General features: G+C 38.3%; 1 protein-coding gene and 1 pseudogene across 1 annotated transcript in view; both read left to right on the forward strand.

Annotated features, from left to right (window-relative positions):
- MCU (mitochondrial calcium uniporter) overlaps positions 1-20,546 on the forward strand; it is a 184,649-nt gene that overhangs the window by 42,739 nt on the left and 121,364 nt on the right. The gene's annotated exons all lie outside the window — the stretch shown is intronic.
- Positions 14,985-16,439, forward strand: LOC148755189 (EF-hand calcium-binding domain-containing protein 7 pseudogene; annotated as a pseudogene).

Consider the following 20,546-nt stretch of genomic DNA (forward strand, 5'->3'; position numbering starts at 1 on the left):
ATTCATTCCTTTATTTGTTCAATATTTATACTTAGTACCAATTGTGTATTGGCACTGCTCTAATCATTGAAAGCATTATTTTTCTGTACTTGTTCATGTAAGGTGCTATAGAAGTCGTTCCTGCTTCTGGAAGTTTGCCGTATAAGCTTTATGATGTAAATTGGTATATTATGCACATAGAAGCAAATGAAAGAAACTTGAATGAATAAAAATTCATTTTACATTATCACCTAGAGGGGCAAATGCTCTTATAGGAAGAGCAGCTATGAAGAAATAATGAAAAATTTGGTATATCCATGATAGAATTTGAGACCAACTAATTAGACTTGAAAATAACCTTTGTTCTGTGTAGTAGCTTTACTTCTACTTGAAGTTTTCTTGGGCAGGTTCTGAGAAGCTGAGCAAGGTATTTACTGTTCGACAGTATAATTAAACCCTGCAGCTCTTTCCAATAATCCAGCTATTTGTTTTGTGTAGGTTATGCTGTAGCTCATCACTTCTCCCCCTTGATAGTTGTGTGTGTGTGTGTGTTTTGGTTTTTTATTTGAAAATTATTTTAACCCAATCCTTTTTTTTTTTTTTTTAAAGATTTTATTGGGGAAGGGGAACAGGATTTTTGCGGAACAGTGTGTACTTCCAGGCCTTTTTTTCCAAGTCAAGTTGTTGTCCTTTCAGTCTTAATTGTGGAGGGTGCCGTTCAGCTTCAAGTTGTTATCTTTTCAGTCTTAGTTGTGTCGGGCGCAGCTCAGCTCCAGGTCCAGTTGCTGTTTCTAGTTGCAGGGGGCACAGCCCACCATCCCTTGCGGGAGTCAAACCGGCAACTTTGTGGTTGAGAGGACACACTCCAACCAACTGAGCCATCTGGGAGCTCAGTGGCAGCTCAGCTCAAGGTGCCATGTTCAATCTTAGTTGCAGGGGGCGCTGCCCACCATCCCTTGTGGGACTCGAGGAGTTGAACCGGCACCTTGTGGTTGAGAGCCCACTGGCCCATGTGGGAGTTGAACCGGCAGCCTTCGGAGTTAGGAGCATGGAGCTCTAACCACCTGAGCCACCCGGCCGGCCCTAACCCAATCCTTTTTAAACCTACCCTGAATGTAGGAAGTATTTTCTATTATTATTTATATTATAGAATATATATTCTATATTTTTATTCTATATTCTATAATTTTATTCTATAGGTTATATAATAACTATGTAGTTAATCTTTTGGCTTCATTTTTCCCATCCTAGATCCAAAATCTTTTTTAAAGGTTTTTGGATGGTTAACCTTACAGTAATAAGATGTTCCTACTTAATGACAGACTGCATGTAGACTTGATCAATGGACTCACTTCATTTTTGCCAACTAGTACCTTAAATCCAGAAGAGTTTGGTGAGGAGGGGAAAAATTAGAAGTTTTGGCTGACTGGTCACAGCTTTGGGGCAGAATATAAAATAGCAAGGCTGGTGGTAAATTCAAAATCATAGGCCCACTCTCCTTTCTTTAAAACATCTGGTTCATACCAGATTATTTTAAGCTGTAGCACAGACTTCTTTCTGCCAGATCTGTGTCTGAGTTTTGTTGGAGAAGATTGCAGGAATGTTCAGATACACTTTGGCGTCAGCAAATAGTTCCCATATCACCAGTTAAGATTTCATATTTTCTTTTATTACTTGGGTAGTAAGTGTAAGATAGAGTTTTCTCTTCTTAAAGTGGTCTGCCCCTCTTCTTTTGGACTTGTGTAACAAGGTCTGCAAATAAGTATTTCATATTCATACTATGAACTTATTCATGTGGTCAGTCTACATGAGTTAAAAAACTGTAAAATTGAAAAGCTTATGAACAACTTAGATTAAAACAGTTTAAGTCAGTTTTTTTTTTAAGCAAGTGGGTTTATTTCTAAAGGCTCAAATGCTATGTTTACCTGAAGTTATACTTAGTTTTTCTTCCAGTAAAGATTATTTAATATTTTATACATAAATAGCTACCACAGTATGTACTTTCTCACAAGGACTTGACAAACATATTTTGTTAAACAGAGTAGCCTTGCAGTACAACTTTTTTAGTGAGAGCCATTTTGCTTATTTTTAAGTTTTTGACTGTACCACGTAGCATAATATTTTACATGGCCAGAATTTCTCACCATGGCCTCAGTGTCTTCCTGTGAAAGTCTGTAGTCATACTTGGCTGAGTGTGGTAAAATATACATAATATAAAATTCACCATTTTAACCATTTTTAAGTGCACAGTTCAGTGACATTAAGTACATTTACATTGTTGTGAACCATCACCTCTATCCTTCTCGAGAACTTTTTCATCATTCCAGACTGAGTAGCTATTTTTAATGTTTCTACTGAAAGGGCATCCCACCATGTTCTGCCTGTATTTTATTACCTTGCATTGAGTTTTTCTTTGCAGTTAGATACTAGTGTGCGTATTTTCTCTCATTTATTCACACAGCAAATATTTATTGAGCACCTTCTGCATACATAGTAGGGCATGGAACCTAGTGGTATCACTGTTAGCTGTAATATTTGAATACAGGACGATCTGATACCAGCCACACTAACATTACTGTAGTTTTTCAAAAATCAAAAAGAAAAAGCCTCTATAAAATACTTGAATTATGGTCAGACTGCAAAGGGAAAAAATACTGCAGCAGAAGCTCCAAGTCACATGTATATGGAGAATCCAAAAGACTTTTTTTTTGTGGTTCTAAAAAAAAGCTTTTGTACAATGTTCTTGAATTTTTAGTTAACGTTAAGTGTCAAGGAGACATAATCATCAACTGTATCTATGTAAATATTACCTCCTTTTTAAATTGAATAAATCTGGCTCTACAGAGATAGATCATTCTAACTGTATTTATTGAAGTGTCTGTCCTGAGTAATAAACCTGAAGTCCAGTATTTTCAGATCTCCTCTTAGTTCTAGGAACGAAGACTTCAGTGTTTGAAATATCTGAAATTGCCTCCAAACAGAGATTATCCAAATACAAAATCCCCAGTGTTTGGGGATTTTATGCTGTTATATAATTGTAATGTCAGCCGCCATCTGAAATTTCAACTTAATGCAAAATTTGTTATGATTGCTACCATGTCAGGTAAGCCAGGGTATAGAAAAAAGAATTTATTTGAAGCCTCAAATGCCAACTCTGAGCTATCAATATGTATATCATTATGTAGGGGATTAGGGAGGTGACTGATTTATGATTTTCTACTTAGAAGTTTGGTAAACACTTAACAGCAGGTTGCTCAGCATGAAGTAAGCCTATTTGAAATTTGGAAATATAAAGGAAATTCTGAACTTAACAATGGAACCATTTAAGACTTTTCAGCCTAACTCTGGAGATGTAATCAAAAGCAGCTAAAAATATAAATGAAAAACATAAGAGAAAGTTGAGGAGTAGATGTAGGACAAAAGTGTTAGAGAATAATAGTTTGAGCTTATTTTTATTTGAATCCGGGTTGCTTCCTATTTGCTGCGTTTAGTACGTGTTCAAGGCCTACGTTTGCTTCCTCATCCCACATTACACTCTTTCTCTGTGGGTGTGGGTTTCCCAGGCTGGCACTGTGGTCTTAAAATCTGTGGTTGGTTGCTTTGAGATATTTCAGGGATGGCACAGTGCCTAGAAAATAGTAGGTACTCAATAAATTCTTAGAGAATTAATACCCCTTGAACCACCAAAGTGAGGAGCATTGCATTTTAAGAAATATTCTGAGTTTTGCCTTGGTTTTTATTTTCTTTTTAAAATTGCTAAGGGGAGAGTATAGTGCTTGTTACTGTTCATGTTACAGATAATTTTGTTGCTTTGGCCCTTGTGGTGCAATTGCAAAGACTTAATAACTAAGTCCGTATTATGCCTGCTGCTGTTATTATAAAAATTATTATGGAAACACATCAAAACATAGTCTATTGCAGGACTGTTCCATATAATGTGGCCACATTAAAAAGTTAAAAAGAAACAGGTGAAATTAATTTGAATTTTATATATATATATATATATATATATATATATATATTTTTTTTTTTTTTTTTTTTTTTTTTTTAAAGATTTTATTGGGGAAGGGGAACAGGACTTTATTGGGGAACAGTGTCTACTTCCAGGACTTTTTTCCAAGTCAAGTTGTTGTCCTTTCAATCTTAGTTGTGGAGGGCGCAGCTCAGCTCCAGGTCCAGTTGCCATTGCTGGTTGCAGGGGGCGTAGCCCACCATCCCTTGCGGGACTCGAGGAGTTGAACTGGCAACCTTGTGGTTGAGAGCCCACCGGCCCATGTGGGAATCGAAGCGGCTGCCTTCGGAGTCAGGAGCATGGAGCTCTAACCGCCTGAGCCACCGGGCCAGCCTCTTGAATAATATATTTTAACACAATATATCAAAAAGATTATTTCAACATGTATACAATATAAAAATTACTAATGAGTTACTTTATGTTTTTTGGGAACTAAGTCTTCAAAATCTTATTGCACAGCTCTGTTAGGACAAGACACATTTCAGGTGCTCAGCAGAACATGTAATGAGTGGCTGTCATATTCACAATGTAGGTCTAGCGTTTTATTGTCTTTCCCCCATCAGATCTGTTACCAGGAGTGATAGCAAGTATTAGCTTTGCCCTGTCTGGTGAGCTGTCCAAAATGCGGATGCCAAGAAGGCAATACTCTAAGGAGTCTGGGTAGTTTATTCCCTGAAGAAATAAATTCATTGTTTAGATAGACTATAAAAGAAAGACATCTCAAGAAAGAACGGTAATTTGAAACTTGCTCTTTCTTTGACAATATCACATCAAGGAAACATAAACTTTCCATTTGGAGATATATTAGAGTTATTTAGCTTCCTTAGAATTTGGCAAACAGCATCTAAATTGGAATAAAGTGTACTGGCCTTTCCATAATATTAACTGTCTTTAAAACTAGAAAAGAGGCATGAGTAGAGATTTTAAGTGGGTGATTTATTTTTCTTCAACATAGCTGATAGAACTGTTTCTCCTAAGGTATTAGGGTATGGATTAGCTAGGGTTTCAGATTATTTATATGCAATTATACAATCCAAAGAAGAGAATTTTATTAGAATTTTATAATTGACAAAATAATTAAATGTAATGCATAACACATTTTTCCTGCCTTTTTTTTTTTACTCTAATATAGGGACTTCTCTTCATGAAGTCTAGTTTCTACGTTTTGGTGATAGGGAGGAGTTGTGAGTTAGTTTCCTAAAGGGAAATGGGTAAAGGGTTGGGTGGCCATGTAATTCATTGAACCTTTCGAGTGAAAGAGGATAGGTGCTGTTAATAATTATGTCAGAACATCCGGTGTTAAACCAGGACTGTCCCAGGTAATTGGGACACACAGCTTGTTGTAGCTTGGCTACCTTCTCTTTTTGGAATCCTGGTAGGTGATAGGAAGTGAATTTACGCAAGTTGTCAACATTAAAGTCTTGATGTGCCAGTGGGGTCTCCTCCCTCTCCGCCTTTAGGTAAGTTTTTATTCAGGGAACACTGAACTTGAGAGGTTGAATAAGAAGGAAAAGGTAAAGAATTTTAATTTAACAGCTCGACAGTGTCTCCCATCCCTTGCAAGAAATGTTTTGCAGGCATGAAAGCAACGTGAATGTTTCATTTTAATTGTGCAATGTTATTTTTAAATTCTAGATTAAGTTCATAAAACAGACACACACACACAAACTGAGTCCTTTTTTCCTAAGAAAATTTTGTTGTAAGACATTGAGTACATATGTGATTTTTATTGTTCAGTGCCCTTATTTAGACTTTTTGTTCGTCTTTGAGGGAGATGTCATAGTATTTAGTGGAGGCAGCTAACTGCACCATCTGCTCGCCTTTTACATTTTCAGGAGGTGGATATGTGATATGTAATGCCATATATCTTGGATATACATCACTTTGATTTTCTTCTGACTTAACAAAGTCTATATGTACTAAAACTATTTTGGGGGTGTACATTTATATGACTTAATGTATGTAGGTTTCTGTAGCCACCTCAACAATCAGAATACAGAACAATTCCCTCACCCCTGACGTTCTCTTGTGCTGTCCGTTGTATTCACACTCTCCTCTTTCTTAATCCCTGGCAACCTTTGATCTAGTCTGTTCCTGTACTTTTGCCTTTTGCAGATTGTCATATAAATGGAATCAAATGGTTTGTACCATTTGGAGATGGGCTTCTTTCACTCAGCATATGCCATTGAGATTCATCCATGTTGTTCCACACATCAATAGTTTGTTCCTTTTATTACTGAATAGTATTCCATTGTATGGATGTAACAGTTTGTCTTTCACCACATTTGTTAACTTTTCAGGCACTATTGCTTCAAATTTTTTTTCCCCTGTACTATATTCTTTCTGTCCTTTCTGATGCCACAGATGTTACACATTTTGGTATTGTCCCCCAGGTTGTTGAGGCTCCGACCTTCTGAGAACATTGTTATTCATCCTTCAGTGTCATTCATTCAGGAAACTTTTTGAACACTTGTTATTTATTCTCCTATTGCTAGTCATGCAGCTATTTCCAATTTTTTTTCTACAATAATAATAATGTTGCTGTGTGAACATTCTCCTTGGGTACATGTACCAGGCTTTCTCCATGGCATTTGCCTATGAATAGGATTGCTAGGGTGTAGGGCTTGCATACTTTTTTCTTTTACTTATACTGTCCAAAGTGGTCCTACCAATTTACCAGTGTATAAGAGTTTACCTGCTTCATATTCTTTTCAACACTTGGTGTTGTCAGGCTTTTTATTTTTTATTCATATAATGGGTATGAAATGGAATCATGTGTTTTTAATCATTTTACTGATTCTGAGTGAGGTTATGCATTTTAAAGTATTTATTAGCTATTTATGTTTCCCTTCTGAGTTGCCCATTTATATATTTAACCCATTTTTTTTCTATTTAAGGATCAATTTTAAATGTTTCCTATGTAATTAAACAGTTGTAATATTTGTCCTTACATCAAAAAACCCTTTCAGTGGTCTTTGGTTTATCTGTTGAGATCGTCTGCTTCAGAAATCCTTGCTCATTATCTGCCTTCTGAAAGTTTGCAGTTTTGATATATTGTGGACTGAATATGTTTTCTGTACCAATTCATATTGGTGATTCATGTCAGCATAGGAAATATATGTAGTGTTTTAAAACCAAATCAGCATTTACTTCATTACTTCATCTGTGGATGCCTAGAGAAGCAGCCATTTTTAACTTGTGGTATACCATGTAAATGTTGCCACGCATTGTTAGTGAAGTATTGCACCCGTGATGACATGTTTGTCTGCTGTCTAGCACACAAGTGTTCAACTTTGGAAATATAATTCCCGAACTGCTTTGTGTTTGTGGCTTCTTCCGAGTTGTCTTTTAAAGCCGTTTGAGTTGGTGGTTTTATTTCTCTGTGGCATGCTTTATATGTAAGATGTATGTTCTGGATATAAGAGATGTTGTGCTTTAGTAATAATGCACATCAAATAAAGAAAATAATTCCTCTGTAAGTGTGGTGAGTGCACATTAGCAATAGCTGTTCAGTATTATACTTGACGTTTGGCAGCCCTGTTCATCTACCTGGTCATGATGTAGGGAGCCTTGATTTGACCGATTGTTTTGCTATATGTCTGGTGTTTTCTTCCCAAATGGAGCAGCTTGAGTCACATGAGGCTGGCCTCGATGGAGGTCGGTTTATATATAGTTTGTAGAGCTGCCAAGTAGAAACCATTTCATGAAGTTAATCCTTTGCAGTGCCAAACGGGACAACATTTTGCTTCCCGTTCTCTGTTGTGCAGGTTTCTCAGACAAGTAATAAATAAGTTTGGAAGAAAGGACAGGGTAGTTTTCTGTTTTTGTTTTTTATTCAGTTTAGAGGTTTGTCCTGCCCCACGGAAGGCGGTACACTGCAGGGAAAAGAACAATGAACTTAGCCTATTTATTGTTCCAGTTCTGGTCTTATTTTTATTTTGCATGTTTAGGTGTTTGCCCAGACTTTCCTCATTTATTAAATGGAGGTAATATCGCTTGCCATGAGTCCCCTGAGCGATGTGAGGATAGGCAGATGTGAGGCTCTACTTTTACTGCTCTTGTTAAGAGCAGCACATGCTGCAGAAAATGCTACTAAATAAGCCAAAAGAAAGCAGCAAGTATTGCCAAACTGATAATATTGCTGATTACTAATTATCCCAACTGTGAATATGTAGGCTTCTAGAAGTTTCCAAATTATAGTTACCTTTTGATTGAGCCATTTGTGTGTAGGACCTCTAGCAGGTGCCATAATGAGATTCTAAAGAATTAAAAGGTATTCCTTTCATGCAATTCATAAGATTTGCATTTGTAGAAGGTTTCTATTCCTGAAAAGCACTTTCACAACTTTATAATCCACTGAGATAACTAAAGCATGGATTTTTATATTTATTTGTATGACATAGTGTTGGCAGAAATAACTATTTCCATATGTATTGTTAGTTTATAATAAAAAAGTCTTTTTCATACATTATCTCAGAGGAGACCCATAAACGTTAAACACGTTGCTGAAGCTGTGATATGACAGATTCAGGTTTGAATCCAGAGCTTCATGGTGTCCATCCCATCAAAATGTGTCTTGATGGACACAGTAATCCATACTACAGCACATAGGCTGTGCTCTGTGCCCGATTATTAAGAAGATGCAGGTGTTTAGTAAAGTTGAGTCTTTTCTTCCCTTATGCTGGTGGTGGTAATAACTGAATAACCAAAACTTATGCATTTGGAAGCAAATGTGCATGTGGAAGATAGAGAGACACGAAGGAAGTATAAGGTCTGACAGCAATCTTAGGTCTTTGTGTCATTGCGGGTTTTGTCTGCTGCATGGGTCACACTAAAGCGTCATCCAGTTGCAGAACTGGAGGCCTGTGAAATCCTCTGGTTTGCAGGACTGTGGTAAGTGTGCTCTTTGTAGCTGAATTATGGCTGCTGGGAGATTCTAAGCTTGAAATTTATGGTAATAGAAGAAGCTCTGACAATCCCAAACATTGCAATATGTGTAGAAGGAGCCCCTTTCTTAAGGGAGCAGGGTCAAATATCTATTTTGAGGATGAACAGAATCAACGGGCAGTTTCTGAGGAATGCTATGTTCCTGTTCAGAGAAATTTGCAGTTATGCCCCTGTGTGTAAACCTGGTAGTTCATGTTTCATGTGGATATAAAACACAGTTGTTCTCATAGAGAAGCTCTAATTTTAAGCTAGAAGGGTAGTCTCCTTGAGGTGAATTTTCTTAAAGTTAGCCGTGATAGATTACAGGATTTTTTTTTTTCAGACTGGATACCATTTAGTCTTAGACCGCTTAGATTTGTATTGTTTATAGATCTCTCTAATGAAATAATATTCCTCTCACAATTTAAAAAGAGCATGATTATCCTCTCTAAAATAAGAAATACCCAAAACAAGACTGTATGACGTAGAAATTTTAAATGAGTTGTTAATACCAACAGCAACAGTGCCATTTACTGAGTGCTAGGTACCAAGAACTTTTTTATTTGCTAATTCTTTATATAAAAATTATAAGTAAACATGCAATAGTTTATAAAATGCTTTCTCATTATCACAATTCATTCATAGGACTGTATTGTGAAGTAGATGGTATTTGTTTTAACAGATGATGGATCTGAGGCCCAGAGAGGTGATACTACGCATGGTGGTTACAATTTATTGGTCACAATTTGTTGAGCACTTATTAAGTGCCTGGCACTGTGCTAAACACTTTACTTGCCTCATTTTATGTAACCTCAAAACCACACTATGAGGCAAGTATTGTTTTCAAACACATTTTCTGAATGAGGAAACTGAGGTTTACAGTGGTTAAGTAACTTGCCCAAGATTACAAAGCTGATAGTCGTGGAGTAGGCAGTCACCACTAGTTTATGAGACTCCTTTGTTTGAAATAGAAAAAGGTACCCCCCACCCTGCAGTGAACCAAGTCAGTAACTGAGACATCTTTTGGGCTGCCCCACCACCCAGGAATTGGCTTGGGGGCCTGTGGTAGGTGCCACCTTTTCCAGCACATGTAACCCCATTCTAGGGTGGATGGCTTGGTAAGCTAAACATGGGCAGATTTCAGCTCCATTTTGCTTTTTTGGCCGAGTGCCTTTGTACCACACACAAACTTTGTCACCCTACACAATGGTTTTAAAGCTAGAATTTCAATCCAGGTTTGTCTTACCCCATAGCCTGCCGTCTAGTTAATAGCAAACCACCCAATAATGGCAATGTTGAAGAATTCAACCCAGGTTTTCTGATCATAAACACTTGGCCCTTTCTGTTGTGTACCATGCAGGTTGGTTGAATTATAAATGACACTGGGGTCCCATATTATGCCATGCCTATTGCTTAGCTCCACAGGCATTATTTGCTGGTAATGGTAAAGACTTATGAGGGCTGACAAGGGGAGTTATAAACCATACATGTCTCACAACTGAGTTCTTAGTAATGTAGTTCCAGACTTGTATTGAATTTCTGGTTTCATCATCTAGTTAGCTGTATGACCTTGACCAAGTTAGGGAGAGAATACAGTACAATGGTTAAAAGCGTGGACTCTGGGGTCACATTCTGTTACTAGCTATGTGAGTTTGGGCAGTTTACTCAATGTCTTGAAGCCTACTCTGTAATACTGGCGGTGGAGTGGGGAACAATAATTGTTGTCCCAGTGAATTGTGAGAATGGCTTTATGAGTGAAATATATAAAGCACTTAGAACAGTGCCTGGCACATAAATATGTGTAGTAAATACTATTTAAGTGCTAGCTGATACTGTCCTTGTTATTGTTGGTATTATATCATTATGAGTTTGTGCTGTAAGTCAAAGCGGTTTGATTTGCTGAAACATAAATGATCATCTAAATATGGTCTCTTGGGACTATTTCTTGCCAGACTGGAGTTTTCAAAGATTATGTCAAAGTACTTGATTTAGGGACACAGGCCCCATTGAAACCAGCTCCCAAAAGAGGTTTGCTGAGCCATACGGTATTCTTCATTTATTTTTTTCTGAAATAATAATGTTTGTAGATATCAGTCTATGTTTGGAGTGTTAGCATTTAAGAATTGCATTTTCAGTAGATGGCTGTAGGTTACAGTCACTAACAATTACTCATACATTAAAAAATTTATTTTGGATCATTAGCCAACTTGGGGAGACTCTCAGAAGAAATTGCGTAATTCACTGGATAAATGGGAGTTCCTGGAGACCAGAATAGCATTATCATGGCTTGTTATATTCTTAGTCAGTACACTTACTGACCTGTTTTTAATAGTACTTTTGCTGTATTCAAAGAATAGCTCAATCTGAGAGACTCCCTGGTTGACATTACTTTGGCACAACTAACATATTACCGAGTGGCTTGCATCATCCATTTTGTTCACTGACCTTCCCTGTCTGCTTTTTCTCCCCTCCTCACTCTCGGTCCTCATTTCAGCGTGTGCCCTGAGAAGTCAAGAGTTTTGATATCAAGGCCCATAAATTCAAGCTTAAGCTTTTTACTTGAGGAATCATATTAAAGCACCTAAGTATATATGAAAAAACTAATTAACATTTCAAAAAGTAAATGATACATTGCCAATTAAGTGGGTTTTTTGTTTTTTTAAGTTTAAGTATAGTTGGTATACAATATTATATTAGTTTCAGGTGTACCATAGAGTGATTTGATATTTATGTACATACCTTATGATGTAACCACCCCACCAAGTTTACTAATCATGAGTAACTGTGCAGAATTATCACAATATTATTAACTATATTCTCCTTCACCTTTTCCACTCAGTAAGTGGTTTTTATCAGTCAGGGTCTCACTAGGAAAACAGAAACCATCTCAGGCATTTACAGCGGAAGGAATTTGGTGCAGGAAAATTATAATGCAGGTAGTGAAAGAGCTGAGAGCCAAATAGGAGATGGTGAGGTAACACAGAGATTAGCAACAGGAAGCCGCCGCCACCACCACCCTTTCTAGCTGAAGAAACACAGGGAGGTGCAATGTTATTGCACAGAATACAAACATTGTTTCAAGAAAAATAAAGAAAATTTAATTTAGTTTGTTAGGGACAAGTACAATGTGATTCATCTCCCACTCTCTCCCTCCCCACCAAAAAAAGTGCAGAAAGCCTTGTAAAAATTGCTATTTTTGAATAGGAGCTTCTCACTTTTTCTAGAAGGTTGCCAGCATGCATTTCAATGCTAAACGATAAAAGTCGTTTGTTTGTTTTTAAGCCATAAGAATTGGAATAGTATTACCTAGTTTTACATTTTTTTAGTATCTAAAAATAGGAAAAGAACACCTAGCCAAGTGTTCTGAGGAGTGATAACTATGAAATACAAGCCAGTGTTTTTCCCCGCTAATGAATTCTGTTTCTCTTTCCATCCATGAGAATGTTCTTTGAAGCAACCCTTTATGCTATATCATGTCCACAGATATAGTTGTATATAAGTATTTGGTACCTACAGGAATAGTGTATAAAGAAAATCTCTGCCACCCAGAGAAGGTTAATAAAGTTATTAAAACATTCTATTTTTTTCTGAAAGCACGAACAGACAACTTTCAGTTACTGGCAATAATTATCTAACTCTACCTGTGCCTGGGTGGATTAGGCTCATTGATGAGTGTTGGTCAAGAAATAAGCCAGTGATTTTGCTGAATGTGCCAGTTTTTGGTTTTCCCTGAAAGTAGAAATCACAAAACCATAAGGCTAATTAAACCTTGGTTTTCACGGCTCTGTTTATTTTCTTGGCTTTGAGAATGTCAGTCGTTTTTTTTTAAAAATCTCCCATTTCCTTAATGTTATATAAATTTCTATTGAAAACAGAATTTTAAGGCAGATTTAAGAGATAACGTGAGATGCAATATTATTCTCCTTCAGCTTAGTTGTACAGTGCATTGGTCGTGCATAATAAAAAAGATCATGTGAGAGAGGACAGTGATAACACATTCAGAAATACAAGTTTGGAAAGTGCAATATTATTTAATGGGATGAACTTCCAAGTTAAAGGCTCAAATTCTATTTGTAACTCTGCCTCTATTCAAGTTGTGCCATTAAGGTTATGTTGCTTAACAACCTTATGACATGTCTGTTCCTCAAACACCTCTATTTAGCTTAGAAACTCAGCATGAGGTTTGAGGTCTGTAAAGCTTGCTTTAAAGTAAAAAAAACTCTCAGTACAAAGATAAAATAATATTCTTTCTCATGGACTAAATGTTAGTGTTTGCCCAAAATTCACATGTTGAAACCCTAACCTCCGATGTGACTGTATTTGGAGGAAGGGTCCTTGGAGAGGTGATAAAGATTAAATGAGCTCATAAGCATGGGGCCCTAATCCAATACGGCTGGTTCCCTTATAAATAGATGAAGAAACACCAGAGCTCACAGCAAGAAGGTGGCCGTCTACAAGCCAGTAGAGAGCTCTCAACCACACACCAATCTTGCTTTATCTTCATCTGGGACTTCCAGCCTACAGAATGGGGAGAAAATAAATTTCTGGTGTTTAAGCCACTAAGTCTATGGTATTTTGTTTTGGCAGCCCAAGTAGACCAAGACACTCTTGATAATACATTGCCTTAAATCCTACAAAACATTCAAATCTTGCTTCAAGAAATGGCTTCCTGACAAACCTGATTATAATACTTTAAAGTCACACTTGAAGAGAAAGGAACATTGAGTGAGTACTTAACACCATTCTTTTAGATGCATTTAAAAAATTTGCTTAATAATTTAAACCTCAAAAGAACCGTAGATATTTTTGTCCTCATTTTGCAGGAAGGCAACTAAGACTTGTCAGGGTCATAGAGTTAGTAGTAAGCGGTAGGGCTGAGATTCAAACATAGTACCTCTGAAGCTTTTACATTATGCCTTCATTCCTTCTGTTTCTTTTAGCTGTACTGAGCTCAGAATGCCAGGCAGAGTGCAAAGATTAGTGCCATCCTAGGATGTTAGAATCAGGAAAAGATTTTAGACTTTCTCTAACCCAACTTTCTTGTTGTCTGGATGAGCGAACCAAGGACCAGAGAATTAGTGAATCGACTTAAGATTGTAGAGCGGATTAGTGAAATGAAGGTCAATACTGCTGATGTTCGGCAGGCCATTTATAAGCCTGTATAAATGCTAATCAGTAGTAATGAGAGGCGGCAGAAGATGTTGAATGAGAGGTTTGAGTTGCATATGGACTCAATCTAAAGCCACAAAATGAACCAGAAATTTAGAATCTTTTGTTACTTTTTGTCTCCCAAAGAATGGAAGTAACAGTTGGTGCCTAAGAAAGATGTACAGGACTGATATATGCTTTATAAACCTATCTTCATCTTATAAAACAGATTCTAAGGTACAAATAAAATAAAGTTAATGGCCAGAATACCTTTTCTCACCTTGTCACACGATGGTACCTTTTCATATTTTATGATAGTCACTGCCATGCCTTCATGGTGCCTGTCCCTCTGAAAACTTTGTCAAATGTATCCCAAATTCCATTTTTTATTAGAAGAAGCTATGTAAGCATTGATCTAAGAAATGTACTTCTTTTTACTCTTCAATTGACTTTGGATTTGAATTCCCAAGTCTCCTACTTTTGAGCTGCTTTAATTAATCTTAGGAAAGATACTTAATCCCTCTAAGTCTTCCCACCTCAACCCCAGTGGGGGAAATATATAGAATCATCTTCACAGGGTCATTGTAAACGTTAAGAATGTTTGTAAAACACTTAGGGAGCACAGAGATGAGCACATATTATGCCAAAAAAATTGTTAGCTGATATCATTGTGAGCTGTAGTACTGACCATGCCTCTGAGGAGGGGAAAATAATGTACACTTTAGAGGGTTATAAAGTGGCACTTTGGTTCCCTTCTGAATATTTCTAGATCTTTGATTCAAGAGATGAACTTCTAGTACTAATATATTTTGTCAGATATTTAGGAGACCTAAGTTAAAAGCACTGTGGATAAATAAAATAATTTTTAGTGGATCTTGGAATTGATAGAATTAAAAATGTCTTTCTAATGACGATATATCTGATTTTTAAAAATATATGATAACTGATAGGATAGAGGAACATGGATTTAAAAATCTACTTACATGCAAGTTCCATGGGAAGCCTGGGTCATAGTAAGTGAGTACTTGTCCTGTTAATAAAAGTCAGAGGAAGTAAACTAGTATTAATACATCTGGGCACCTAGAATGACTAATGAGCAATGAAAGCAATTCATATTGCCGATTAAGATTCTAGATTGAAGGCAGTTGCCATGGTAATTAAAAAAAGGATGAGGTCCCTCTGGCTGCGGTGAGTGGATTGTGGAATACATGCAAAGAAGTGGCTTCCTTGTTTGTAAGCTGGAATAAGAATGGCCATCAGTCCCGGAAGTGATGCAGCTTTCTCCAATCAGAAATCAATGCTTTCAGAGAGTCCTCGAAAAAGAAATTTCCACTAATTGAAGAGGAGGTATGTTATAAGAATTGTAGAGCTGCCTACTTAACTGTCTTCAGCTTAGAAAACATTAGTTCTAAAGATCAACTTTATTTAGCTCTTCAGCATGCAGGAAGAAATCCATCCCAAAAGACTATTAATAAGCATTCTACTCCTCAAACTGCCAAACTGAATTTCGATGATTTTTGTATAATTTTAAGAAAGGAAAAACCAATTTCAAAAGCAGAACTGCTAAAATCATTTAAGCAGTTAGATGTAAATGATTATGGCTATATTTTACACACTGTCCTTTATAAACGTTTAACAAAGAGGTGAGAAGATGACTCGAGAAGAAGTAAGTGCCATAATAAATTTGGCTAATGTAAATGCTGATGGCAAATTTGACTACATCTAGTTTGGTAAATGATATATGACAGCCAATGAGGACTATCTCAAAACTACTCTAGAAAAACTGGAGGTTGACAATAAACTGAAGTGTCAACAGTTTGGAAGCCACATCGAAGAGTCCCCTGAAAGGGACCCATCACCAGTACCAAAACCATCACCTAGAATCATAAGAAAAACTGATGAGGAAACATTCTCAAATAAAGGTGACACCAGGAGTTCTTTACTGGCAACAACCAGGAAGTTTAAAACATCTGTTTCTTTCACAGTTCCCATGGGGGCTAATAGTAACCGAACCTCAGAGTTAACTGAGCCAAACTTGAGAAAGGAATGGCAGTGTGTATACTCAAAAGCTTGCTATTTCTTAGAAGAAGACGGTGAAATCATTAGTCATCAATACAGAATGCAAATAGCTCAGCGATCCATGGTTTATCTAACAATTAAGCCGTTAAACCTGAGTCAAGTTGAAGGAAAACCATCCCAGTGGTTATCGGTTGATACTGCCTTGTATATTCTTCCCCCCCCCCCCCCCCCCCGCCTCCCCTTCCTCTCTCCCCCCACCCAAACATGTTCTGCGGCATCTTTTCTTACATTGCCCCAGAGCTCTTGCTGGGCGAAAACTGTGACGGCCCCGGAGCCTGGGAGTGCCGCTCTGTAAGATGACCACTGGGACAGAGCCCTTCACAGGAAGATGCTTCTTTCCGCTCTGGCATCCATGTTCCCTCTTACATGTCCTACTAGTGCCTCATGATCTTAAAGAGGTTAACGACCATCAACCCCAGCGACAGAGTCATGCTAGAAAACCTAATGAAGGACCGATGGCTAAACTGGGGCCAAAAGGAGGAACTTATGCCATTCATGTGAGAACATGGACCCCTGGGTGACCCGGAGGATGGTGAAAATGGGGTTTGAGCGTGAGCATATTGAGGAGTCGGTGACACGCAGGAGTTACGACAGACTGATGAGCACGTATCTGATCCTCAGCACAAAAAAACCTCAGGGAAAGGTCTGCCCCATCAAAGTCAGGCCCTTCTGTGGCTTGGACTTGAACAGTCCCAGGCCTTCCCCAACCCACAAGGTTCAGCCCTCAGGCCGGAAGGCCAGAGTCTGCCACTTTTCCATTAGCCTGCCTGGAAATAGCACTCCCACACCCAGTCCGGAATCGAGCATCAGCGTCACCTGAGTCAGCCCGGAATCGAGGACCAGCTCTCGCAAACCCAGGGCAGCATCGAGAACCAGCACACACATGGAAGATTTACTCCATGCGGACATCATGATGATGTGACTGCAGCCTCTTCCTTGGGCCACAGCCAAGGCTCTCAGCGGGTGGCTAGAAGGTTCTTGACCCTTATTTTAAGCCACCTCTGCTGTTGGCCATCCACCAAGCAGCAACGTTACAAAGGCAACGAAGTAAAGCCAATGTAATGCTTAAATGGTGGACGGCCAAGGTAGGGCCACAAATACTCTGGGAAGGTCAAGCCGCTCCCCCTGAATATTAAATACTGAACCTGAAAATGCTGAGTGCCGGGGAGGCCAGTCACATGGTGCGGGTGATCAGCCAGAGGCTGGACGCAAACAGCTGCGGCTGGGAGCAGTGCAGGAAGTACACGCCGCGTGTGAAGGAATGGGGCCGGCGGCCGGGGGAGGAATACAAACTGCCCCAGCGTTCTCTGCACAGGCTTCAGGATGGTACCCGCATGTCTGTGGCCTTCAGAAGCATCGTACCCAAAATACCTGGCGAGCTTGGAGGACGGCCTGGAGCTCCCTGGGGGACAAGAGGACAAGCTGCCCTCACTGCAGGCCCCCCCCTCGCCTCCCCCCACCCCCGTGAAACTTCAGAGACTGGACTGCTGTTCCTGGGGCCCCTTCCCCCACCCCTGCTCGTTTCTTCCAGGTTTGTGGGGTGTGGGCATTTCTTATTAAAGTACTGGGTTCTTCCCCAAAAAAAAAAAAAAAAAGATTCTAGATTAAATAAAAATGTTTTAATTGTAATGATAGGATCTTTGGAATTAAGTTATGAACATGTGTCAGTTCTAAAATACTGTTGAGCATCTCTGTGTGCAGGAAGTGTGCTAGGTACTGGGAATACAATTTTAAGTAAGATAGAAAGTTCCCATCCACGAGCTGACAAGCCAGTATAGCATCATAATACTGTCCCCAAGTGTCTTAGTTTTTATTGCTGCCATAACAAATTACCACAAACTTTCTGGCTTAGAAGAACATACCTTTATTATCTTGCAATTTTGAAGGTCAGAAATCTGACATGGATCTAACTGGGCTAAAATCAGTGTCAGTAGGGCTGTGTTTCTTTCTAGACATGTTACAGGAGAATTCACTTCCTCGCCTTTTTTTTTCTAGTTTCTAGAGGCCATCCCTATTCCTTGGCTCGTAATCCCTTCCTCTATCAGCAAGGCCAGCAGCAGTGGGTCCAGTTCCCACACTGATTTTTAAGACTCGTGTGATTAGATGGGGCCCGTGTGGATAATCCTGGATGATGGTTTTAAATCCTCATCTCAGAGTCCTTAACTGCATTGATAAGGCACCTTCTTCCATGTAAGGTAACAGATTCAGAGATTTTGGAGGATGAAAGTGTGGCCATTGTTTTGTGTACCACACCAAGGCACTATGGAAGAATAAAAGTTGGACACCTAACCCAGTTTAAGGGTCCAGGAAACACTTCTGGGAGGAGATCAGCTGAGTCTTGAATTGGGTGAAGAAGAAATACCGAGGTGGCTGATGGGTGGGTATCAAGATGAGTTAGGTAAAAGCATTTGAGTTAAGGGGAGCTGTGTGAGTACATATGGAAGTGTGAAATAGCATGGCTTATTATTTATTTTTTTAAGGAAGCACAAATTAGTTCAAGATGTGGTATGAGATGGTGGAATGGGGAGAGAGAAGGATGGAGAGAGAGGTTTGATTACGATGGGACTTTGCGTACTGTACTGCAGGGTTTGGATTTATCCTGCAGGCAGTGACATGACATGGAAGGGTTTGAAACGGGAGTGACATGATCAGATTTCACTTTAGATAGATCATTCTCAGCTATGATCTGAGGGAGACGAAGACTGGAGGTAAAGAGACAGTGAAAAGGCTGTTACTTTTGTTCAGGAATCTCTCTCTATATAATTCAGCTGATTAAGTTTTTGGCTTAGATGACTGGGTCATGCCATCTGAGATAGAGGAATACAGAAAGAAAGTTTTGGGAGATATGAGGTAATAATAATTCTCTCTCTCTCTCTCTCTCTCTCTCTCTCTCTCTCTCTCTCTCTCTGTCTCTGTCTCTGTCTCTGTCTCTCTTGAGAGAGGAACCTTGTAGAGAGTTAACCTAAATTCTTAATTTCCTTGTCTAAAAGTGGCCGGCCATTTACTATCAGTAGGTAAGCAAAACAGTTTAGGTTGAACTGTTAGATTTTTTTTCTATTCTTAAGAGTGAGCTTTTTCCCTTTAGCATCTACTGCACATTTACATAATGTGGACTCGCCACATATTTGGCTTTCCCTGTCCTGTGGCTTTCATTTCCACTAAATGATTTAAGCAGTCGGGCCATTGTAGAAGTCTATTCCAGTTTACTTTCTCTTTCTTCGTTATGCTGTGGTGATTGAACCAGTTTCTGGCTTGCCAAGTAGTCCATTATTCAATTTAATGGACGGTATAATCCTGGCCACAGAAGGAAGTTGTTACTTAAAGATATCAAAAAAATACAGGGAGATGGTTGCTAATTGGGAGTGGAGTTTGTGTGTGGACATGGTACTTTTTCCTTGTGGTTATGCAGCAATTTAATGTATTGCATAGCTAGGGATGCAGTTATTTTGAAAGATGAGTCTGTGCTTGGCCTGGTAGCTGAAAGTATATGACATGTGCCCAAATATTTTCTGTTCACCAGCTGGACTAAGAGTTCTTAAATACACTGCTTACACAATGAAAAGTTTAAGCAGTGATTATACCTTTTCATTAGGAAGAGCAGTAGGGAATAATTATAATTTGAATTTAAATGGTTGCATTCCACTAGACAGAGTTGAAATGGTTGCATTCCACTAGACAGATTTTTAGTATTTCAAATTGAAAAATGGGCACAGTCACATGTAAAAAAAATGAAACTAGACTGCTATCTGTAACCATGTACCTAAATTAATTTAAAATGGATCAAAGACCTAAACATAAGACCTGAAACAATAAACTGCATAGAAGAAATCATAGGTACTAAATTTATGGACCTTGGTTTCAAAAAGGATTTTATGAATTTGATCTCAAAGGCAAGGGAAGTAAAAACTAAAATAAACAAATGGGACTATATATATCAAACTAAAAAGCTTCTTTCTGCTCAGCAAAAGAAACCATCACCAAAACAAAGAGGCAACCAACCAAATGGGAGAAGATATTTACAAATGCCTCTGATAAGGGGCTAATATCCAAAATTTATAAGGAACTCACGCAACTCTACAACAAAAAGACAAATAATCTAATTAAAAAATGGGCAGAGCACATGAATAGAAACTTCTCCCAACAAGACACAAAAACGACCAACATATATGAAAAAATGTTCAACTTCACTAGTTATTAGGGAAATGCAAATCAAAACCACAATGAGATATCACCTCACACCTATTAGAATGGCTATCATCAACAAAGCAAATAATAAGTGTTGGAGAGGCTGTGGAGAAAACATACATTGCTGTTGTGATTGTAAATTGGTACAGCCACTATGGAATACAGTATGGAGGTTCCTCAAAAAATTAAGAATAGACTTACCATATGACCCAGCAAT

The sequence above is a fragment of the Rhinolophus sinicus genome, chromosome 15, assembly GCF_057876585.1.
Source record: "Rhinolophus sinicus isolate RSI-liver-muscle chromosome 15, RSI-T2T, whole genome shotgun sequence".
Lineage (NCBI taxonomy): Eukaryota > Metazoa > Chordata > Mammalia > Chiroptera > Rhinolophidae > Rhinolophus > Rhinolophus sinicus.